Here is a 13662-nt window from a genome sequence, read left to right on the forward strand (position 1 = left end):
ACTATTTCCTGGTACTGCATCAGCTTTTGTTCATACATGATCCCATTTCCCAGGAATTACTCGGACTTACTCAGACTAAGGTGTAGATAAACTGCCACATCATTTGAGTTTAACTCACGACGTAGAAAAATAAAAATCAACAAAAATGGAGATACATGGTTTTCTCTGGACAGCAACACAAACACACACTATATATATATATATATATATATATATATATATATATATATATATATATATATATATATATATATATATATATAAATAAAACGCACGTTCATGTCCATTAAACCTTGGTAATAAACCCTCACAGGGGAGACCACTGATAACTCTCCACAACCCTCCCTACAGCATACGTTGTCATTTCCCTGTAAATTAATTTATAAACAAATAATGATTGATTATATTATGTCATTATCAATTTCCTTCTAATAACATACTGTTCCCACATTTCACATCAAACACGTATTAGCGAGAAGCAGGGATGAACAATTTGGGAAAAATATCAGATCACGATTTTTTTGTGATTTAGATGCGATCATTTTCTTTAAATTAAGAATTCCATTATTTCCATTAACAATCTGAAAGCTTAACGTTTCCACTGCCCATCAGTCCATTTCAGACGAGTTCGAGAAGTCGGCGGTGTTTCTGTACTTCGGTGACACAAGATTTCCGCTCTGCACTGTACAGTCTTGCATGTGTGGATGCAACGACGAACAGTAGGTATTGTTTAAGTATTTCCAAGCCCATGTGGTGATATCCTTCACAAAAACATGCTTGTTTTTAACTGAGTGACTAACTGAAAGTAACTCTAACAGAGACTGAAGATTACGGGCACTCAGTGTTGGTTTTTGGCCTTTTCCTTTACGCACAGAAAGTTATCCAGATTCCCTGAATGCTTTGAAGATAAGCACCACTGTGAAAGTGAAATACCTAAAACCTCTACATTCACTCACTGAAAAACACTGTTGGATGCAACACCTGTTTAAGATGTTTGAACATTTCACAATGTTTTAAGCCTCAAACTGCCTTTGTTCCAACTTCTTTGGAACTTGCTGAAAATCAGTTTGAGCATACATTCACAAAAAGACAATAAGGTAAAACTTTAAATGTGTATGTTTTTGTTTAAATTCAGACCAAAACAGATTTAAACAGATTGAAACTGACTCCAGATCAGATGTCATACACGCCCACCCCAGAGCTTACTGTGTACACAACCTTAAACACTATGAAAAGAGTGATAAAGATGGTGCCATGTCAAAGCGCAATGGTTGAGTGACCTAAATGAGACCAAGAAACACTAAAGTTTCCTTCAAATCAACCTACAGACTTTTACCTTTTCTCAGGTTTCAGTCAGCAGCAAATGTGCTGAATTAAAATTAATTAAAAAGGTAATTTTAAGGACATTTGTACTGAAGAAAGATGTCTTTTTCTTGTGAATTCTAATTAAAAGATGCGTAAATGCCTGAAGGAACATCTCAGCGTAACATCTCAATCATCTATGACTACAGGGAAAGACATCCACAGCAGAGAGAGCAGGTAGTATATTCACATCTTCTCTTGCACAGAAACTGTGTTTAAACTGTTGGAGAGAGTGACGCTCAGCAGAACCACAGCATGAGAGGCGGTTCATCTATAGACACTGCCTCACAAACTGCATGGAGGCAGTAATACGCATCCATGCACAAACACAAATACAACCATCCAACCAATTAATCGCCCACCGAAAGCCTAAAACTGGAGGCGTTACTGACCAAAATGTCAGTGTATGTATACATGTACACCGATCAGGCATAACATTATGACCACCTCCTTGTTTCTACGCTCATTGTCCATTTTATCAGCTCCACTTACTATATAGGTGCACTTTGTAGTTCTACAGTTACAGACTGTAGTCCATCTGTTTCTCTGATACTTTGTTAGCCCCCTTTTACCCTGTTCTTCAGTGGTCAGGACCCCCATGGACCCTCACAGAGCAGGTACTATTTGGGTGGTGGGTCATCCTCAGCACTGCAGTAACACTGACGTGGTGGTGGTGTGTTAGTGTGTGTTGTGCTGGTCTGAGTGGATCAGACACAGCAGTGCTGCTGGAGTTTTTAAACACCTCAGTGTCACTGCTGGACTGAGAATAGTCCACCAACCAAAAATATCCAGCCAACAGCGTCCTGTGGGCAGCATCCTGTGACCACTGATGAAGGACTAGAGGATGACCGACACAAACTGCAGCAGCAGACGAGCTATAGGAGTGTCTAATAGAGTGGACAGTGAGTGTTTAAACACTCCAGCAGCACTGCTGTGTCTGATTTACTCGTACCAGCACAGCACACCCTAACACACCACATATTAAGTTTACTTTCCACCCGTTGGATGGGTTTTACGAGCTTTCCTGGTCCACTAGGCTTGAAACGATCGCCCCATCACTAGTCAAAATGATGGTAAACACAAAATTATATTTTTAATAAGTGAAGTGACAGATTTGGCTGTTTATTCCAGGTTCACCTCATTCTGGCGCCTCAGGCATCATTTAAGGCGGAACAGAAAAATTCGAACAAGAAGCTGGCGAATGAGAAGCGACTTCAGCCTCGTTAAAAAGTCGAACATTAAGAGACATTTTACAACAAACCGTTCTACTTTTGAGGAAAAGTTTCCTGCTGGAGATGTGAGAAAAGCAGCTACGTACTGAAACATTATACAGCAAAGGTGGTAAAATGGGCATAAGATGTTGGGACTCCCAAGGTGGTTTGATTTGTGTTGAAAGAACATTATTTAAATGAATGTTAAACTAGCCGATTAGCTGTGGCTGATACGCCGGTAAACTGTTAAATTCTTTTTAACACAATTTGTCAACCATTACACCCATATGCCACAAATTACGGCAGGTAACACAACGTACATACAGTGCAAAACGAGCTAGACTCTTCACGTTGGCAGAGCTAGCTACCAGCTTTTCACCTAATACTGATGCACGAATGGCTTGAAATATTTACCCAACGCCAGCAGTGTCTGACGGCCACAGATGTAACCTCCAGCGTAACAGACGCGCGAATGAGACAAGCGAATTTCGGACGCAAAACAACATTCAGCACTGTTTGCCGCGCTCAGAGAAGCCGCTGTGCACTTTAGACGCATTAATGCACTCGCCTTCATCCCATTGGGGTTAGAAAGCATCAGTGACTGTATGTGTGTGTGTGTGTGTGTGTGTGTGTGTGTGTGTGTGTGTGTGTATATATACACACACACACACACACACACACACACACACACACATATATATTTATTTTATTCATTTCTGTTTAACCCAATTAAATAAATAGAACTACTCAGACTTACTTCTATTGTTAAATCTGTTTTTTAATAAAAGGGACATGCCAGAGTAGGACACCACTGCAAATCTAGAAAATATTGGGTTTATTTGAAAAAAATACATACATGCACTATACTGTGATGTATACAGCAAAACATCTGGTAATCTAATAATACCACGATGTAAATGTTTGGCCAAAACATCCGCTACTACAGCCAATTCAAATCAGACCGGTTATTTATTGGCACTGAAATGATATTAAATAAACTTCTAATTGGAACCACTGTTTGCCAGCTAACAATTAATTGGTTAATCACATCTCTACAATAAAGAAATGAGTCTCATTGGTAGAGCACACGTTTCTACCTGGACCCCAGACCTGCGTGTGGGACAGCGGTGTTATTAACTAAGCTACCCATTTCAGTAAATAATTCACCGAAACGAGAAAACTATAGAATAAAATATTTAACCCGTGTGTGGTGTTGATATTGTTACTCAGTGGTCTGGTGGAGCCATCACGTTTTCTTTTTCAAATGAATACAGCCACAACAATTTACGTAAAAAATACCAGATGTTTAAAATATCACAAATGGCCAGCGTAGGGTTCTACTTTAGCAGCTGTAGCCAGTCAGCAGCCTGTCCATGTTGTCCACTCTCACACAAACACACACACACACACATACACACACACACACACTAACAGCAGGCCATGTAGGAGGAGAACAGAGTGAAGCACCTCCACACTTTTACTCCCCGCGGGTTCACCCAACACCACATGTGTAATATAAAAGTGTGGGGGGTGAACAGAGTGAAGACACTGAAAATGGGTTACTTTATATGTTCTTCACAGAAAATAAGCAAAGGACAGGAATCTGGGGTTGAAATAATAATAAATCCCATCTTTTCTTTCTTTTAGTAAACACTGAAAATGGGTCCCATGAACACCACACAAGGGTTAAACACATATGAAAGCTAATAAAACAGGAAAAAAACAAGTTGCCAGTCTATATAAACCACTGCGCACGCTACATTTAGACGCAGTGTGTGATATAATGAAACTCGCATTTTGGAGTGAAACACACACAAACACACACACACACACACACACACACACACGTTTGTCTTGCTATAAATATAAGGACGTCCATAGGTTTCTACTGATTTTTGTGCGAAATAATACACCTAAACTCAGCATCCAAAATGCAATTTTTCTGCTGTTTTAGTTTTCAAATAATAAAAAAAAGTAATTGTGGTGAAAACAACACACAGACCAGCAAAATGTCCTCACTTGAGCAAAAATTTCATAGAGTCCTATCATAGCAAGGACATGGGGTCCTCACAAGTATAGCAGTACAAGAACACACACACACACACACAGACAGAGAGCAGGCCAGCAGGTGCTCCACACAAGAGGGACTCGAGAGGGGATCATCCCTTTCTCTTTTATCGCTCTTACACACTCACTTGCTCGCTAACACCCCCCTCCCTCCCTCTACTCTCACTCATTCACACTCACACACACCCTTGTCTCTCCATCTCTGTGCTGAATCACTCTTCAGCCGAGTGCTCGGGACTCAAAACGCACACATTCAGCTCTGTGACAGACAGACACACACACAGCTGTCTGACTCCGCCCCTCAGACCCCTCCCAGCTCCTGGAGCAGAGCCAGCAGGCAGAGCATTGTTATGGTTTTTTTGGAGCGCAGTGAAGCTCTGAGCCTCCGTGGGGGGAAAACCTCTGATGAGATCGTAGAGATTCCCCCTTTATTCCTGCCTCTCCGGCAGTCTAACAGCCCTCTACACGCTTTAAAGCTGTCATCTAAGGCTGGAGGCATCACATACATCACCATACTGGGGGTTTCAAGTCTGGCTGTGATTCTTTTATTGCAACAGGGGGACTGATTTTTTGACAGGAGAACAGATTAAATGATTGGTACAAAATGACTGAACGAAATAAGCCTCCCAGGTCAGCTTGTTAGTGCAGAGTTCACGCAGTTATTATACACCAGTTTTCATTGTTTACAGGCTCTGTATAATTAGTCTAAGGCCCAATCCCATTTCACCCTCGCCCTGCCACTGAGCCCTTCGCCCTCTTTTGCGCGTTCACGTCTAGGGGTAGGGTGTCCCGATTCTTGTTGAGACAGAGGGGTAGGGCGAGGTGTCAGGGCTACATGGCCCTACAAACAGAGGTTTTTCAGAGACTCCAAACAGAGTGATAAGAAAAAAAGAAAAACTGGCAGACGGCTGAACAAGAGACCAAAGAAACCCACACATGTGAGAATTTACTCCGTTAAATTATAATAACCACTGTATTATCTTAGTTTAATGTCGTTTCAGTGTATTATGGTCGTTTTCTTCACAACAAGCATAAAAAGTCGCTAATAGCATGCTAATGTCTCGGTAGCTAGCTAGCTAACTTTCCCATTCCACCTTAAATAATCCAGCAGTTCTGACGACTGAAGCGCCAGAATGTAACTGCTGCACCATTTAAGGTGGAACTGGAAAATTCGAACAGGAAGCTGGTGAATATCTGACTTCAGCTTCATATCACTGAAGAATTAGAGGTGGATGATAATAAATAATTGCCCCCCTCTCTGAAGGCATATGATGCCCTAAAGGTAACTAAAGCCCAGCAGTGAGGAGCTGAACTTTACCCTCTGCTATCACTGAAGACGCGGCTGGGTTGCCTACAGAGCAGCACTAGTAGCTGTTATTTTTTATTTTTAATCTTATTGAGGGTCCCGTTTCATAGCGCACGATTTCAACCACTACCCACTGTGACTCAGTTCCAAGCAGTTAGGGTGCCACTCGAAAACAAGGGGTGGGGTAGTGACGTTATCATGACACTGTCGTATCACCCATCGCTACAGGACCTTTCCTTTTCCAGGACTCTAAGCCCACAAACACACTCCAAGCATCCCTCCTCCCTTTCATTCAATCTCTACTACTCCAGCACCCCAAACACCAACCCTCCCACCCCGTTCTCCATCTCATTCACTTGCTTTACAACTCTAACCGTGCCCCCAGCACCCCCCCACTTCTCAAGCTGGCTGCAGCGGCTCGGCCTGAGAGCTATAAATAGGCCGGCTGGGCAGCTGCAGCTGTCGCTTGTTGGCCGCGGTATGATGGCTGGGTGTCTGGGCCGGGACAGGTGCAGCACGCCTGGGATTTCACTGGGAAAGATAGCAGCGGACCCCAGCGGTGCAGTCAGACTCCCTCTATCACTCTCTCTCTCTCAGCCCTCTCTCTCTCTCAGCTCTACTCACAAACAGAAGCCTGTCTGAAGCCTAGAGATCTAAAAGATAAGTGAAGGCTTGCGTTTAAGCAAGAGTTTCATCTTTTCTCTCAAAATGATGTTTTGGCCAAGAATGTAATTCCCATACTTTTCCCCAAATGCACTGATTCAGCCGAGATAAAGTTTCCTCTGGTTCTGTACTAGAGCTAGAAGGAAATGCTGAAAGCTTACCTACATCACTTAACATTTAAGACTGTATGAAATACTATTATCTAAAAAAACAGACAAAAGCACAGAGACTCCAGCTTTAAAGATGGCATATATTTTTTTAAGCATGCAAAATACTTTTTGTCCATGTTTATAGAGAACAATGGGTGTGTTTACATGCACGTAACAATCCGATAACTGCAGAATAACAGATCGTCAGTAATCCAATCAACAAGTTTACACGCACTTGAGTGAGTAATCAGATAAAGGGGAAACCCCGGGTCTACATGAGTCAGACAGTAATCGTGTTTCTGCTTTGCAATCAGCCAGTAGACTCACAGAAGATGACGTGACGTAAACGTAACGTAAAACTCAAACTTCAAGCCGCATCGAGTCACTTTACCTGAAAATATGAACATACATCATCTAGAAGATGAAGAATATTTAAATCCTTTATTTCATGGTTTCAGCGCCGCTCCAAAAGAGTTTTGCTGCTTCTCGCGACATCCACCGTCTGATCTTGCGCATGCTCAGACTGAGAAATCCAAAAGAAATAAGTACGAGTTTACATGCACTGAGAAATCTGATTACCGAGCTAAAATCCAGCTCTCTTTATCGGATTTCTAGATCGGGGTATGATGTCTACATGACCATTTGCATAATCGGATAACTGCAGAAATCCGACTATGATCAGACTATTGAGTGCATGTATGCAAGCGCAATATGTCACTGTCAGAAACCACATAAGCAAGTCCTCCCAAACGTCCCTTTAAAACTAGGCTGGGTAAGTTTTGGGAATTTGGAGTCGTCTCCAAAGGAAATAAGTAACTGAACAAAATGTGTGGAAGAACATTTTGTAACGGCAGCTGCGCTTCAGATCCCCTGCTCAAGCAGATGAATCTGAAGATTATGAGTGCGCTGAGTGTTCAAAGAGGAACTTGGTATATGACGTGTCTTAGAGGGACGTAAGACAATCTCTCATCTACTGCTGTCATCAGAAGCGCAGGATCGAATCTCCCACCCCGACTTTATATTCAGTAATGCTACTTCTTTCAATTTTAACTAAAAATCTTACGCAGTGATGGAGATGGAGTGTGTTTACATGCACTTAATAATCCCACAACTGCAGAAAATCAGATTTTGTGAATAATCTGATCAATGCATTTACATGAACATGAGTAATCAGATAATGTGGAAATTCCAGGACTACATGAGTCAGACAGTAACGAGATTTCTGCTTTTTTTACACATATTTTCAGCCAATAAACTCACAGATGACGTGAAGTAAACAGTGTAAAACTTCATGACACAGCTTTTTTTTTTTAATACAAATTGTACCACTATACTTGAAAATGTGAACATATATCATCTAGAAGATGAAGAACATTTAAATCCTTTATTTCGTGTTTTCAGTGTCGCTCCAAAAGTGTTTTGCTGCAACTCACGGCAACACTGCTAACTCATTTCCGGTACCGCTGCCTGATCTGGCGCATGTGCAGACTGAGAAATCCGAAAGAAATCAGAGTAAGAGCTCACATGCACTGAGAAATCTGATTACTGAGCTAAAATCCAACTCTCTATCAGATTTCTAGAGTACGGTTTTTACATGACCATTTGAATAATCAGATAACTACAGAAATCAGATTATGATCGAATTATTGAGTGCACGTAAACACACTCATGGACAGAAATCTGTCCAAGATTACTTCAAAACCCGACACGATTTGAGGAAAGTGATTTTGATGTGCAGATTACAAGATGCTAAAATGACGGCAATAAACTTCCAGTACTTACTAGCCATGTCATACTTGGAGCTCCAGCATAAAACGAAGGTAAGGGGAAAATCATATAAATTTGACTTGTGACAATCATCTCAACAATGTTTACATAATGCAAGTGTATTAAACTAAACGGTAAACTAAATCTCTCACAGACAGAGAAGACAGCATGTTGAAACATGAGGCAACGTCCATTAACAGACGATCCCTTACACAAGAATATGAAACGTTTATTAGAAAAAGATCAAGGCCCAGTCCCATTTCTTCTTTTTACCCCTACCCCTAGTTTTCGAGTGTCTTCTTGCCCCTTGGAACTGAGTTGCAGGGGTAGTGGTTGAAATCTTGCCCTACAAAATGGGACCCTCAAAAAAAAACAGCATCACTTCATTAACAGCTACCAGCGCTGCTCTGTAGGCGACCCTGCCAGTCTGCAGTGACAGCAGAGGAGGGTGACGTTGACTCTCTGTCGGGCTTTAGTTACATTTAGGGCATCATATGACTTCAAAGAGGGGGGCAATTATTTATTATCACCCACCACTAATTCTTCAGTGATGTGAAGCTGAAGTCAGATATTCACCAGCTTCTTGTTTGAATTTTTCCGTTCCACCTTAAATGGTGCAGCAGTTACATTCTGGTGCTTCAGGCGTCAGAACTGCTGGACTATTTAAGGTGGAACGGGAAAGTTAGCTAGCTAGCTACCGAGACATTAGCATACTTTTAGCGATTTTTTATGCTTGTTGTGAAGAAAACGACCATAATACACTGAAACGACATTAAACTAAGATAATTCAGTGGTTATCGTGATTTTTTAACAGAGAAAATTCTCACATTTGTGGGTTTCTTTGGTCTCTTGTTCAGCCGTCTTGCCAGTTTTAATTTTTTTCTCATAACTCTGTTTGGAGTGTCTGAAAAACCTCTGTTTGGAGGGCCGTGTAGCCCAAACACTTCACCTCCCCCTCTATCTCAACAAAACTCGGGACACCCTACCCCTAGACGTGAACGCGCAGAACACAGGGCTAAGGACTAAGTGGTAGGGGCGAGGGGTGAAATGGGATTGGGCCCAACCCTTCCTCGGAGAGCGTGCACTGTCTCTCTCTCTCTCTCTCTCTGTTTGCACACAAAAGACTGACGGCACGTGCAGGACTGAGCTCGCCAGGTTTCAAGAGGCTGTTCAGAGCAGACGCAGCGCTGAAAGATGAGCCAGTGTAGTCTGAGACACAGCAGAGCCATTAGCAGGAGACCAGAGACCTTGTTTATAAAGAGCCTCGGAGCAAAAGTGCCGATCCAGAAATCAGCTGCGCTTCGCATAAACCGCATTCATCAGGATGTCAAGGTATAAAAGACAAAACCGTACCCTGAGTAAAGCAGTCCGATTCAGAGACGTCTGTCAAACATGGACACGTGCGTTTGGCGCAGCTGCCAAAAAAGCCTGCAGAAACAAATATTCTAACCCTGAAAGCAAGTATCAGTTTAAACACGGCTGGCTGACTGTGTTGCAAAGCTTTTAGGAAGCACAGCTCAGGGTGAGAGGAAACCAGGGCTGGTGTGGTCAGATGGCAGCGGACCACTACAGATTCACCAACTGCTCAACTGCTTCCTGTCAGTCGTGCTGACGCATGATTTTTCCACCTACTTTTAACTGTTGTGACATAATTGCAAAGGATAAAACTACATAAGCTTTAATTGAACAGTTTCTTACGGTCTGATGGTCAGTCACACACGTCTTAGTTCTCAATTGTAAAATCTTATTTTTCCCTTTTTTTTAAATTAGCAGCTCTGCTACTTTATTTCTCATAGATTTTCTTTCTTAAAAGCTTTTTGTTACTACAATCTTATGGATTAGAAATCTATACATTTTATGTTTACACCCCTTGTTAAGAAATGGGCCCAAAATGGCAAAAACTTCAAGCTTTTAATGGTCAGCCAAAATTAGCAGTTTTGAGCTCAGCCCTTTTTATTCTGTACATTTAAAAGTTCGGGCTGTTTTTGTACTCAAGCTGGACTTAGATATCACTTCTGATAAAACTGGTCCACATTAAGGCTTCAAAGATTGCGTGGTTTTGCTGAAAACACTAACAGTTAACAGGATTTGTAACAAAGGTGAGCGCCTGGTGAGTTAAGGCCTCAGCAGACTTCTTGCGGAGACGACGTTTGCCTGGCTTTAGCGAACAATGTGACGTAATTACGGAGAAAACGAACAACCGCAGACGTCGTGCGGAGGCTTCGTTCACGGTGTCGCGCACATGGCAGCAGGGCGAACTCCTCGGACGAAGACGCTACATGACAAAGCCTCTGACTGGTCGGTAACAAAAGAGGCATTTCATGAAACAAAGATGGACGACTTTGCGGAGCTTCGGCTTCGGCAGACACGTTAACATTTCACTGTGAAACGTGCATTTGTTAAATATACGACGAAAACCTCCTAAATGTAAGACGTTCAGTCTACTATTTGGTAGTACTAACTAGTAATAGGCACCAACACATAGGCTGACATTGTTGGTCTATTCTCCAGCTACTTGTTCGAATTTTTCCCGTTCCACCTTAAATGGTGGCAGTATTCTGAACTCAAACGTCACCATGGACAGAACTGTGAAAGAATCGCTTTCCAGAAGTCATAAAACTTACGAAGCGTAACGTGGAGCTTCCACAACAGGCGACATGAAGCCGCAGAAAGTCTGCGAGTTTGTAAGCTTGCGAAGGCACTTCCGGCTTCGCGCAACTCTCGAGAATTTTGTTTCGCGAAGAAGTACGCTGAGGCCTTCAGCAGTCTCTAAAAAAGGCTGAAACCATTAAAATGCTTATCGTATGCACCACTTAAAGCCACACGGTCCAACTTTTTTGTTGAAATTGAAAGTAGCAGCATTACTGAGTCAGGAGACTGAAAATAACCTAAAATATGGCAAACGTGCATTGCTATGAATTGCCTTGTAAAGACTGATCTATAAAAGTAAGAGGCATCAGATCGGGAGTTTTTCAGACCACGTCATACGTCTCTACGTATTAACGTCTCACGCACACGTTCAAACGGAAAGTCTGGCTCAATGTTCTGGTCTCGAACAATATACTGATAAAAACATGATGACAAAACTAGATAATTCCCCTCATCTTCGCAAGACACATCCAAGTTTTGACTATTTTCTCTAAATACTTTTTTTTGGAAGGTGCTGACAAACATCAGATTCATCCACTCAGGGTGTTCAAAGCACAACCAACGTTGCATGTAGTTACACATTTCTACCAGAGAGGTCTCCAAATCCCCAAACCTTGTATAGTGCAGCTTTAAATATTGGTGTTTTATTGTAGTGATTTTCGCCAATACCAGTAAACCTGTCAAAGAGTCATCCAGATTTATGTAGTGCTTCTCACACGCTCCTCTACGCGACTGTGAATAGAGGAAAAAATAATAAAGACTGATTGGTTTTGATCACATCCTTTCAAAATATTATTTACCCAGAAAATATTTTGGGGCAAGAACCATAAATCTATCAATACTGTGTGAGTTTAAAGACAACTTTAACACATCTAACGTTATTCTGCATCTGAGACTCTCCTGAAAAACATCTCTTCAGGGATACAGACTACTGAGATCATTAAGTCTAGCAATCTTTGCACAGCTGGAGTTCAACGTTTATGCAAAAGCAATGCTAAGATCAACAAATCAAAAAAATAAGCTTGTATAAGAACCACATTTCTGGCTACATCACAATATTACTGTAAACCTAAAACTAGTCGCCTGGGTGTGATTAATCGAATATAAATATATGCAAAGTCGTTTTAGTATTTGTTTTCTTCTCATGTTGAGAAAAACAGTGACATCTGAGTGGCGCTATGAACGGAAATACTTTAAAAATAAACTGACATTTGTGCAGTTTACATTAGGTCATCTGGTACCATGTTAAATCTCCTAAAAGACAAAGATAAACTGAACTGAACTAACCAAATACTCAGGTATGGATGTCCTTATTTTAGCTGCATGCGATAAACAAATGTTAAACTTTATATGTTTTGGTGTTTCTATTTATAAGAATACTAATGGTCAGTCAAAAATGTCTTAGTTCTCAATTATAAAATCTTATTTTCCCATTTTTTTAAAAAAATTAACAGGGGCAGCTCTTGCATCTTTTTATTTCTCATTGATTTTCCTTTAATAAAGCTTTTTGTTATTACATTCATACAAGTTACATATGTATACATTTTAGGTTTACACTCCTGGTCAAAAAATGGGCCAAAAAGGCAAAAAACTAAAGGTTTTAATGGTCTTAACAACAAACCATTAAACAGATAGATAAAGCGACTTAATATTGGATCAATTTTCCCTTTGATTCCTTTATATTATGTGTAAATTTACAAACTCTTTTACAGAAAGCAGAGTCAGTATTTTTCCACTCAGCATTGGTGGCTTCAAACAGTTGAAATATATCCTTGAAACCTGTTAGGATTTTTGAATACTAATTTTAAAATTAGGACTTTTTTTTTTAACAGAAAAAAACTGATAAACTGCCCACTCCAACTGCTCTAGATAACATCGTTTCACACCCTGTGAGAAGTGCTAAATAATGGCTCTGGCTTCTATCAACACCAGCCACAGCGATCCTCAGAACGCAATTACCCACTAACTCACTCCAAGCATGTTTCGTTTACGACTGCGCTCTAATCCAACACCAGGCCTTTAATCGCAGCTGACTGGCCAATGACGACCGCCCTCCGTAATCTCAGACGGATCCAGCCAGTCGTGCGTCGTCTTGCGCTCTGCCCGCCTCAGAGCGGCTCTAAATTACCAAACACAATAGGGCTGTGAGCCAGCCCGTTCTGAGCTACTCTAGCGGAACATCCCCCAGCCCTGACTTCTGGCCTTTGCCAGGGACGCCTGGCTTCAGGTTACATGCCATTTGGAGGAGTGTTGACTTTTCAGCGCTTTCATTTAGGAGACGAAGAGCAAACACGTGCCCCTTTCGCCCCTCCCAACCCATCTGTCAGCCCCGCGTGGTCTCAGAGCTACAATTCACCGCTCCTGACGCAGGCACAAGCAACTCCACTCCCACGGTGCTCTTAATCAATAAATCAACATCTATCTCTGCATCTCCTCATGGGTAACCACACCTTCTCTCTCTGACATAGTAACGTTTCTCATAATGTAA

At 41.6% G+C, this 13662-nt stretch overlaps 1 protein-coding gene across 1 annotated transcript in view; it reads right to left on the reverse strand.

The window, feature by feature from the left end:
- Nucleotides 1-13662, reverse strand: part of LOC118804602 (CREB-binding protein-like) — a 74722-nt gene that overhangs the window by 48114 nt on the left and 12946 nt on the right.

Source organism: Colossoma macropomum, unplaced genomic scaffold (assembly GCF_904425465.1).
Source record: "Colossoma macropomum unplaced genomic scaffold, Colossoma_macropomum, whole genome shotgun sequence".
NCBI classification, from domain to species: domain Eukaryota; kingdom Metazoa; phylum Chordata; class Actinopteri; order Characiformes; family Serrasalmidae; genus Colossoma; species Colossoma macropomum.